The following is a 10,048-nucleotide window of genomic DNA, read 5'->3' as shown; positions in this document are numbered from 1 at the left end:
GGGTTGTGAAACCATTATCCGTGACAAAATAGCTGTACTACTTTAGAATCGTATTGACGAAAACCCTGATTAACCATGAGGTAAACCCTGATTTACCAATGAAGACATAATCGACTTTTTCGATAATGTTTTCGTTATCGTTTTCTATTTATATATGTGGTTGTTTTGAATAAGCATTAAACTGTGTAATATAAAATCAGACTTTATATATCGTTTTCATATATTTCTTAATTAATGCTAGGACCAACTGACAACAGACCAAGACCCACAGATGAAGTAGGACCTACAGGAAACCCTATAACAGGGCCAACAGACGATACGCCAAGAGGAAACCCTATAACAGGGCCAACAGACGATACGCCAAGAACCACAGGTGAAGTAGGGCCTACAGGAAACCCTATAACAGGGCCAACAGACGATACGCCAAGACGCACAGATGAAGTAGGGCCTACAGGAAACCCTATAACAGGGCCAACAGACGATACGCCAAGAACCACAGGTGAAGTAGGGCCTACAGGAAACCCTATAACAGGGCCAACAGACGATACGCCAAGAGGAAACCCTATAACAGGGCCAACAGACGATGGCACGCCAAGAACCACAGGTGAAGTAGGGCCTACAGGAAACCCTATAACAGGGCCAACAGACGATACGCCAAGAACCACAGGTGAAGTAGGGCCTACAGGAAACCCTATAACAGGACCAACAGACGATACGCCAAGAACCACAGGTGAAGTAGGGCCTACAGACAACCCCATATCAGGGCCAACAGACGACACGCCAAGACCCACAGATGAAGTAGGACCTACAGGAAACCCTATAACAGGGCCAACAGACGATACGCCAAGAGGAAACCCTATAACAGGGCCAACAGACGATACGCCAAGAACCACAGGTGAAGTAGGGCCTACAGGAAACCCTATAACAGGGCCAACAGACGATACGCCAAGACGCACAGATGAAGTAGGGCCTACAGGAAACCCTATAACAGGGCCAACAGACGATACGCCAAGAACCACAGGTGAAGTAGGGCCTACAGGAAACCCTATAACAGGGCCAACAGACGATACGCCAAGAGGAAACCCTATAACAGGGCCAACAGACGATGGCACGCCAAGAACCACAGGTGAAGTAGGGCCTACAGGAAACCCTATAACAGGGCCAACAGACGATACGCCAAGAACCACAGGTGAAGTAGGGCCTACAGGAAACCCTATAACAGGGCCAACAGACGATACGCCAAGACCCACAGGTGAAGTAGGGTCTACAGGAAACCCTATAACAGGGCCAACAGACGATACGCCAAGAACCACAGGTGAAGTAGGGCCTACAGGAAACCATATAACAGGACCAACAGACGATACGCCAAGAACCACAGGTGAAGTAGGGCCTACAGGAAACCCTATAACAGGGCCAACAGACGATACGCCAAGACCCACAGGTGAAGTAGGGCCTACAGGAAACCCTATAACAGGGCCAACAGACGATACGCCAAGAACCACAGGTGAAGTAGGGCCTACAGGAAACCATATAACAGGGCCAACAGACGGCACGCCAAGAACCACAGGTGAAGTAGGGCCTACAGGAAACCCTATAACAGGGCCAACAGACGATACGCCAAGAACCACAGGTGAAGTAGGGCCTACAGGAAACCCTATAACAGGGCCAACAGACGGCACGCCAAGAACCACAGGTGAAGTAGGGCCTACAGGAAACCCTATAACAGGGCCAACAGACGGCACGCCAAGAACCACAGGTGAAGTAGGGCCTACAGGAAACCCTATAACAGGGCCAACAGACGGCACGCCAAGAACCACAGGTGAAGTAGGGCCTACAGGAAACCCTATAACAGGGCCAACAGACGATACGCCAAGAACCACAGGTGAAGTAGGGCCTACAGGAAACCATATAACAGGACCAACAGACGATACGCCAAGAACCACAGGTGAAGTAGGGCCTACAGGAAACCCTATAACAGGACCAACAGACGATACGCCAAGAACCACAGGTGAAGTAGGGCCTACAGGAAACCCTATAACAGGGCCAACAGACGATACGCCAAGACCCACAGGTGAAGTAGGGCCTACAGGAAACCCTATAACAGGGCCAACAGACGATACGCCAAGAACCACAGGTGAAGTAGGGCCTACAGGAAACCCTATAACAGGGCCAACAGACGGCACGCCAAGACCCACAGGTGAAGTAGGGCCTACAGGAAACCCTATAACAGGGCCAACAGACGGCACGCCAAGAACCACAGGTGAAGTAGGGCCTACAGGAAACCCTATAACAGGGCCAACAGACGGCACGCCAAGAACCAAAGGTGAAGTAGGGCCTACAGGAAACCCTATAACAGGACCAACAGACGATACGCCAAGAACCACAGGTGAAGTAGGGCCTACAGGAAACCCTATAACAGGGCCAACAGACGGCACGCTAAGAACCACAGGTGAAGTAGGGCCTACAGGAAACCCTATAACAGGGCCAACAGACGGCACGCCAAGAACCACAGGTGAAGTAGGGCCTACAGGAAACCCTATAACAGGGCCAACAGACGATGGCACGCCAAGAACCACAGGTGAAGTAGGGCCTACAGGAAACCCTATAACAGGGCCAACAGACGATGGCACGACAAGAACCACAGGTGAAGTAGGGCCTACAGGAAACCCTATAACAGGGCCAACAGACGATGGCACGCCAAGAACCACAGGTGAAGTAGGGCCTACAGGAAACCCTATAACAGGGCCAATAGACGATAAGCCAAGAACCACAGGTGAAGTAGGGCCTACAGGAAACCCTATAACAGGGCCAACAGACGGCACGCCAAGAACCACAGGTGAAGTAGGGCCTACAGGAAACCCTATAACAGGGCCAACAGACGATACGCCAAGAACCACAGGTGAAGTAGGGCCTACAGGAAACCCTATAACAGGGCCAACAGACGGCACGCCAAGAACCAAAGGTGAAGTAGGGCCTACAGGAAACCCTATAACAGGGCCAACAGACGATACGCCAAGAACCACAGGTGAAGTAGGGCCTACAGGAAACCCTTTAACAGGGCCAACAGACGATACGCCAAGAACCACAGGTGAAGTAGGGCCTACAGGAAACCCTTTAACAGGGCCAACAGACGATACGCCAAGAACCACAGGTGAAGTAGGGCCTACAGGAAACCCCATAACAGGGCCAACAGACGATACGCCAAGAACCACAGGTGAAGTAGGGCCTACAGGAAACCCCATAACAGGGCCAACAGACGATAGAACAAAACCCACAGATGAAGTAGGACCTACAGGAAACCCCATATCAGGGCCAACAGACGACAAAACTAAATCCACTGATATTCCCAGAAGATCTGGCAATCCGCTTCCTACAGGGTCTCCTGCACCAAGTAAGTAACCAAATAGTTGTTGACATATTTCCTCCACAATTATAAACAAGCACTGTATGGAAGTGTTTTGTATTGTATAGTGCATGACATGGTTCTGTTTCAGTCACTTTACAGTTGAAAACGGGCAAATAATGAGCTCTTTGGGCAACAGTTTAGTTTATGTTTTAATACAAATATCCGTATTATTCAGGTTTTTAAGAACTATTATTGCTTGATCTCGTAATTACTCTGACGACTTTTTATGTCATGTTTGTTGGACTTTAAGTCATGCCACGAACGCAATTTAGGTATGCCGGATTTCAAGCTTGCATTATGACGGAAGATCTCTGGTGGCCTTCCGGGCAGTGCCGGTGCTTAGAAAGAACCATCCTCAATTCCGAAAGCCAGCTGGACGGCTTTCTCTGATGTCGACATTAGTGAAGCTCAATCGGACACAGGTAAGGGGATAGTGAGCCAAAAGCAGCGACCTAACCTCTCGGCCACGGAAGGATCGTGCTATAACATAGCGGCTTTCTATAAAACTTATTGTGTTTAATGTGTATATTTTGTATAATCCTTTTTTCAAATAAGCATGTGGACAAGTTCCGGGTATAGAATTTGGAATTATCATTCTGGGCGAGACAAAGGATCCTTCATTAAGAATATCTGCAGATGTCGTCTGCGACAAAGGTTACACGGCAACTAAGAAGACCCTGGACTGCCTTGAGTCCGGAGAATGGGAAAATGCGGAATGTCTTGTAACGGGTAAGACTTCAAATTTTGTTAAGTGCGCAGAAATATGATAATGCGGAATATTTTGTAACTGTTTGGATTTTAAATAGCATTGAATCCGTTGAACTGGATTTTGCGGAATGTCTCGCTAAGAGTAAGACTTGAATCCCGAGAAATTGGATAATGCGGAATGTCTTGTGAAGGGTAAGACTGTAAACTGCCTTCAAGCCGGAGAATGTCATAATGCGGAATGTCTTGTAACGGACACGGAATGAAATTGTTTTGAATTTGGAGAATGCATTAATACAGAATACCTCATAAGGGGGAGACTTTAAATACCTTTGAATCCAGAGAATGGGATAATGCGGAATGTCTTGTGATGGTCTGGTAAGCTTTAAATTGTCTTTGGTTTCGAAGAATGGAACAATGCGGGATGTTTTGCAACGCGTAAGTCTGTGTATTTTCTTTCTATCCGCCGAAATGGGATAAATGTAAAGGGCAAGATTGTACGTTGTCTTTAATCTGGGAAATAGGACAATGCTGAATTTTTTATTGAAGGTAAGGCTTTAAATTGCTTTGATTTCGGGAGAGGGATGATGTGAAATGCGGGCAAGACTGTATATTGTCTTGAATCCAGAGAATGGAATAATAGGCCTACGGAATGCCTTGTAACGGGTAAATTACTCCTGATCGCAATCAGCAAGCATCTGTTATTAAATTTCAGTATAATGAATAATGAGCTTACACCTGACGTGCAGTTATTACGGGATTATTTCATCAAACAAATTGCATATTAATTGCATTGTTAACTTTGTACTCAATAAAATTTTGAATCAAATTCTTATTTTTATATAAACTTTCAGCTTACAACAATAATAAACACGATTTAAATGGACATGCTAGAACATAGAATACGTTATAAAAGCTTTGATATATATATCTATGTGCGTAAAAACTATAATGTAGAGCGTACTTTGAAGCTGAACAACATTATTTACTGCGGCAAAGTAGTCGAAAGATGGCGTCTTACAACGCAGTTTCTGAACAGTTTCTAGTTCATTTGTATTCACGGAATTCACTGACTTCTCTGACTTAGATAATTGTAAACATCTTCTTTCAGACTGTGGACCTCTGCAGCCGCCTAGTGATGGTTATGTCGAAGTACCGGAAGGAACGACTTACAATGCCTCGGCTATTTACAGTTGCACTGACGGGTTCTCACTGGTTGGAGATTTACAACGCAAATGCTTAGCAACCGGAAATTGGAATGGCCTGACCCCAGACTGTGTTAAAGAAGGTAGGGCTTCTGTTCTTACATAGATTACATATGTATAAGTCTCCTACCGGTTTGCCACTGTCTACCCGTCTGCCTGTCTGTCTACCTTTTGCCCGTCTGTTTGTCAATCCGTTTACCCGTCTGCCTACCAGTTCGCCCGTTTGCCTACAAATTCGCCCGTCAGTCTACCAGATCGCCCTTCTGTCTGTCTGTCCGTTCGCCCGTCAGTCTGCCTACCTGTTCGCCCGTTTGCCTACTAGTTCACCTGTCTGTCTGTCCACCCAAAATTGTGTTTCCGATGGAAACGATTGTATAATTATGCCCATTTCATTGAAGCGCAATAGTCTTCTTAATTCGGGCCATGGTTCAAGCATTTAAAGAATACGTATTACATTGTCAGAACATGTACAGAGTATATGTCTTCATAAATTAGTCGTTTATCAAATATTTGATGTTTTAAAAGACGGCTTATCTAAACAGTAGATCAATGTGTTAAGATTCGTTTATTTGTTTACAGTTGAAAAGATTACTACATGTCCAGAAGATGTAGATACTAAAGGAAGGGTCTGGGCGGAAGTGCTTGTGGGGAAAATAAGAGTTAAGGAATGCCAGGAGGGATTCACAGGTAGAAACTGTACTGTGTTATCTATACGTTTAAACGGATTTACACCCCAAAATTAAATTAGAAATTATTTTCGAATGTTTCTTTCCGCAGAGGAATGCGTTTGGTTGTCAGGGTACGGGCGATCGGGCATCATAATTTTCGAGACATTTTCACAATACAGTGAATACTGTACAGGAAGAAGTTTTTCAGTGCCTTTCAGTGTGTACATAAATAAGATATTTACCGTATTTCTTTAATACTCGGTTACGTAAGTTACATTTAATTTGTATGCTCTCTTAGTTGAAATACATCCATTGCCTGACATCCATTGTCCGACCTCGAGACGTATTGGCCGGTTATTATATACGTTGTTCTCGATTATTTAACTTGCATGAAGCCGACAAATGGACAACAACCGCATGTTTACTTGTGAATATAGTGGATAGCCGTAACGTAGTTATAAATTTCTGACTTCAGGTAACATTACCAGACGTTGTAAACAAAATGGAAGATGGGAACCGCCTAAAAATAATTGTGTTCGTAAGAGTATACAAAACGTTGAAGAAAATGTGAGCAATATTACATACATTGATTTTGACAACTGTGAAATACTGTAGTTGTCTAAATAATCTTAATTTACTGTCGTTTTGTAATGAAATCACTTGAAAAATATATTTTGTTGGGGGATACTTTATGTAGTGAAACTTTGAACACTAGCTCATGCAAAAATACTGTCATAATTTAGAAATGACAGAAAAAGCATTTGAACAGACTACATATCTGAGTTTAACTATTTTCCAAAACAGGTTGCTACACTCGGTTCCAATTCCTCTGAAGATGACGTTAATGAGATACTTAAAAACATAAAAGATGTAACAAAACCAAATGAAACTTTCACAGAAGAAGAATTTTTAACCGATGGCGAACTGGATGTTTTAGCGGCCTCGCTAGAGAAGGTTGTAGAAACTGTTCTCAACACTAACATATCATCGGACCTGCTCAGCGAGAATATCACAGATGTATGTACTTTAATTGTCATATTTATGCAAAATACTAATTGAGCCGTGCCATGAGAAAACCAACATAGTGGGTTTGCGACCAGCATGGATCCAGACCAGCCTGCGCATCCGCGCAGTCTGGTCAGGATCCATGCTGTTCGCTAACAGTATCTCTAATACCAATAGGCTTTAAAAGCGAACAGCATGGATCCTGACCAGACTGCGCGGATGCGCAGGCTGGTCTGGATCCATGCTGGTCGCAAACCCACTATGTTGGTTTTCTCATGGCACGGCTCAATTAATGTATTAACAGTGCTTTTCTCGTTAGTAGTATATTGTCTGTTTTAAAATTATCATGATGCTGATTGCTTGAAAGATAAAAGCTATTTGGTTGTAGTATATATGTAAAATTGGTACGATTTCTGCAAGTTTTCTTTGGCACCAATGCTATTTTCGACTTTTATTTTCATTTATTAAACAAGGCTGTTGAATAGTCGGCCGTTGCTGTCCTCCGACAGTTCTTGTTTGAAGGAAGCTGGTTTCACACAAAGAGCAGATTTAATTGCTTTTTTATACAACTGAAATGTGATTTCCCTGAGAAATGCAAATAGTGTGCCCTGGTAATAAAATAAAGTTTCCGGATAATTTTGAAAAATGAATGCTAATTCAAAAGAATATAAAATAATGATGTTTTCGTAAAATATTTAAATGTTGAAAGAACGTTTTGCTATCAAATTACGTAGAGAATAACTCACGGCATAGCAATTTGAATAGCTATTGAAATTATGGAATTCTGCACTTAAACGATATCAATGTATGACCTTGAGTCAACCTTTATGTTTGCAAAAAGGGGACAAAATTCATATCAACTTAAGAAGTAGTCAGGACGGTCAGTATTTATAATTAATATCACACATTCAAGTTAATTTATATGTGTGCGCGGATCGGTGTATCAACTAAGTGATTTTCTTCTATTATTTTCTATGATAAAATCTGCATTTTACCTTTTTTCTACATAACTTTTTTGAATCAGCCAGCAACTTAGCAACTTGGTTGACGATGTCTGCACTTTATTTTGGTTTTATTCTACAGGACGTATTTGAGGCAGCCAGCAACTTGGTTGATGATGCCTGTATTTTGTTTTGGACGTAATTGAGTCAGTCAGCAACTTAGTTGATGATACCTTTTCTGTTCTACAGGACGTAATATTGAGTCAACCAGCAACTTAGTTGATGATGCCTGTATTTTATTTTGATTCTGTTATACAGAACGTAATTGAGTCAGCCAGCAACTTGGTATTTTATTTTTGTTTTAGTCTATAGGACGTAATTGAGTCAACCAACAACTTGGTCGATGATGCCTGTATTTCAATTTTGTTTTATTCTACAAGACGTAATTGAGTCAACCAGCAACTTAGTTGATGTACTAATGATGCCTGTATTTTATTTTTGTTTTATTCTACAGGACGTAATTGAATCAGCCAGCAACTTGATTGACGATGCGAATAAAGAGAGTTGGAAAATACTGAAAGAAACGGTAATTTAGACTTACTCCTGATTTTTGTCGAGCCCGCTTGCGGATGCGAAGACATAGTCGTCCAAAGGGCTGTTTGGTTTATGTGCGTGCGTCGTGCGTGCTTACGTGCGTCAGTGCGTCCGTCCGGATTTGTTTGTCCGGACCATAACTTTAAAGGGCATGGGGCAATCTTGTTTATATTTTGCAAGAATGTTAACCTTAGTAAGACGGAGTGACATGCGGAAATTTCAGGTTCCTATCTCAAAGGTCAAGGTCACAATTGGAAGCCAAAAGTCATGTCAGAACTTGACAGCTTGTGAAGACCGTAACTTTGAATTGGATAGAGCAATCTTGTTTATACTTGATATGTATGTTAACCTTTGTGAGACGGAGAGTCATGCGCAAACCCCAGGTTCCTGTCTCAAAGGTCATGGTCACAGTTGGAGGTCAAAGGTTATGTCAGATCTTGTTCGACCCGTACCTTTGACGTGCATTGGGGAATCTTGTTGATATTTGGCTTGAATGTTTAACCCACTAAGACGGAATGTCATATGCAAACTCCAGGTTCCTATCTGAAAGGTCAAGGTCACAGTTAGGGGTCAAAGGTCATTTTAGAGCTTGTCCAGGACATAATTTTGATAATAATGGAGCATTTATTTTCTTTGGCGTAAATGTTCAGCTCTATGAGACGGAGTCTCGTGCGCAAACCTCGGGTCCCTACCTCAGAGGTCAAACTTGTGGGTCAAATGTCATTTTAGAGCGTGTACGGGCTGTAACTTTGCCATGCATAAAGCAATCTTTCTTTTATTTGGCATAAATGTTTGCCTCAATGAGACAGAGTGTCGCATGCAACTCCCAGACCCCAGCGGGCTCGACATGTTGCCTGTGGGCATCTAGTGTACATATAAAGGAAGCGAAAATATATTTGATCATGCTCCTATCCATAGCTATTATCCTTGCCGCTGGGAACTCCGGGCAACACAGTAATCTACGATACGCCTTATGATATTGAAGTCAGTTGAAATTGTAATTTGATTGTATGTTTTGTGACTTCAGGACCGTCGAGGAGGTGAGAAGGTGTTGACAGCTGTAGATTCTATTGGTGATGCCTTCTGTCCCACTTTACAAAATTCAGGAAAACAAAAGAAAACAGTAGTAAAAAGAAATGTTGGCAAGTTTATTCATTTATTTTTATTATGACGCTATAAACAACCGATCTGTCCATTTTGCCATATAAGGTTTATTCATGCACTGGACAGGCTTATCGTGGACTGTCTGTCGGTAATGTTGGACCATTGAAGATAAGAAGTAGGTACACACAAATGATGTTTTAAAGCGAGGCTACTTGTAGTCAAGATGTAGTGTGTGACTGAGACTGTCATAATTGATGTTGTTTAGTTAGATTGTTTAATAGAAAAGCAATGAACTCTAAAAGTCTTGCCCATCTACCAAATGTTACAGTACAGTATATTGATTTATAACACATTTTGGCTAATAGCTGAAACTGCTTGTCATGCAACCATTTTTGATGTCATTAAAACATCTTAATATTC

The sequence above is a fragment of the Mercenaria mercenaria genome, chromosome 4, assembly GCF_021730395.1.
Source record: "Mercenaria mercenaria strain notata chromosome 4, MADL_Memer_1, whole genome shotgun sequence".
NCBI lineage: Eukaryota > Metazoa > Mollusca > Bivalvia > Venerida > Veneridae > Mercenaria > Mercenaria mercenaria.
Note: the sequence above shows the minus strand (reverse complement) of the source record.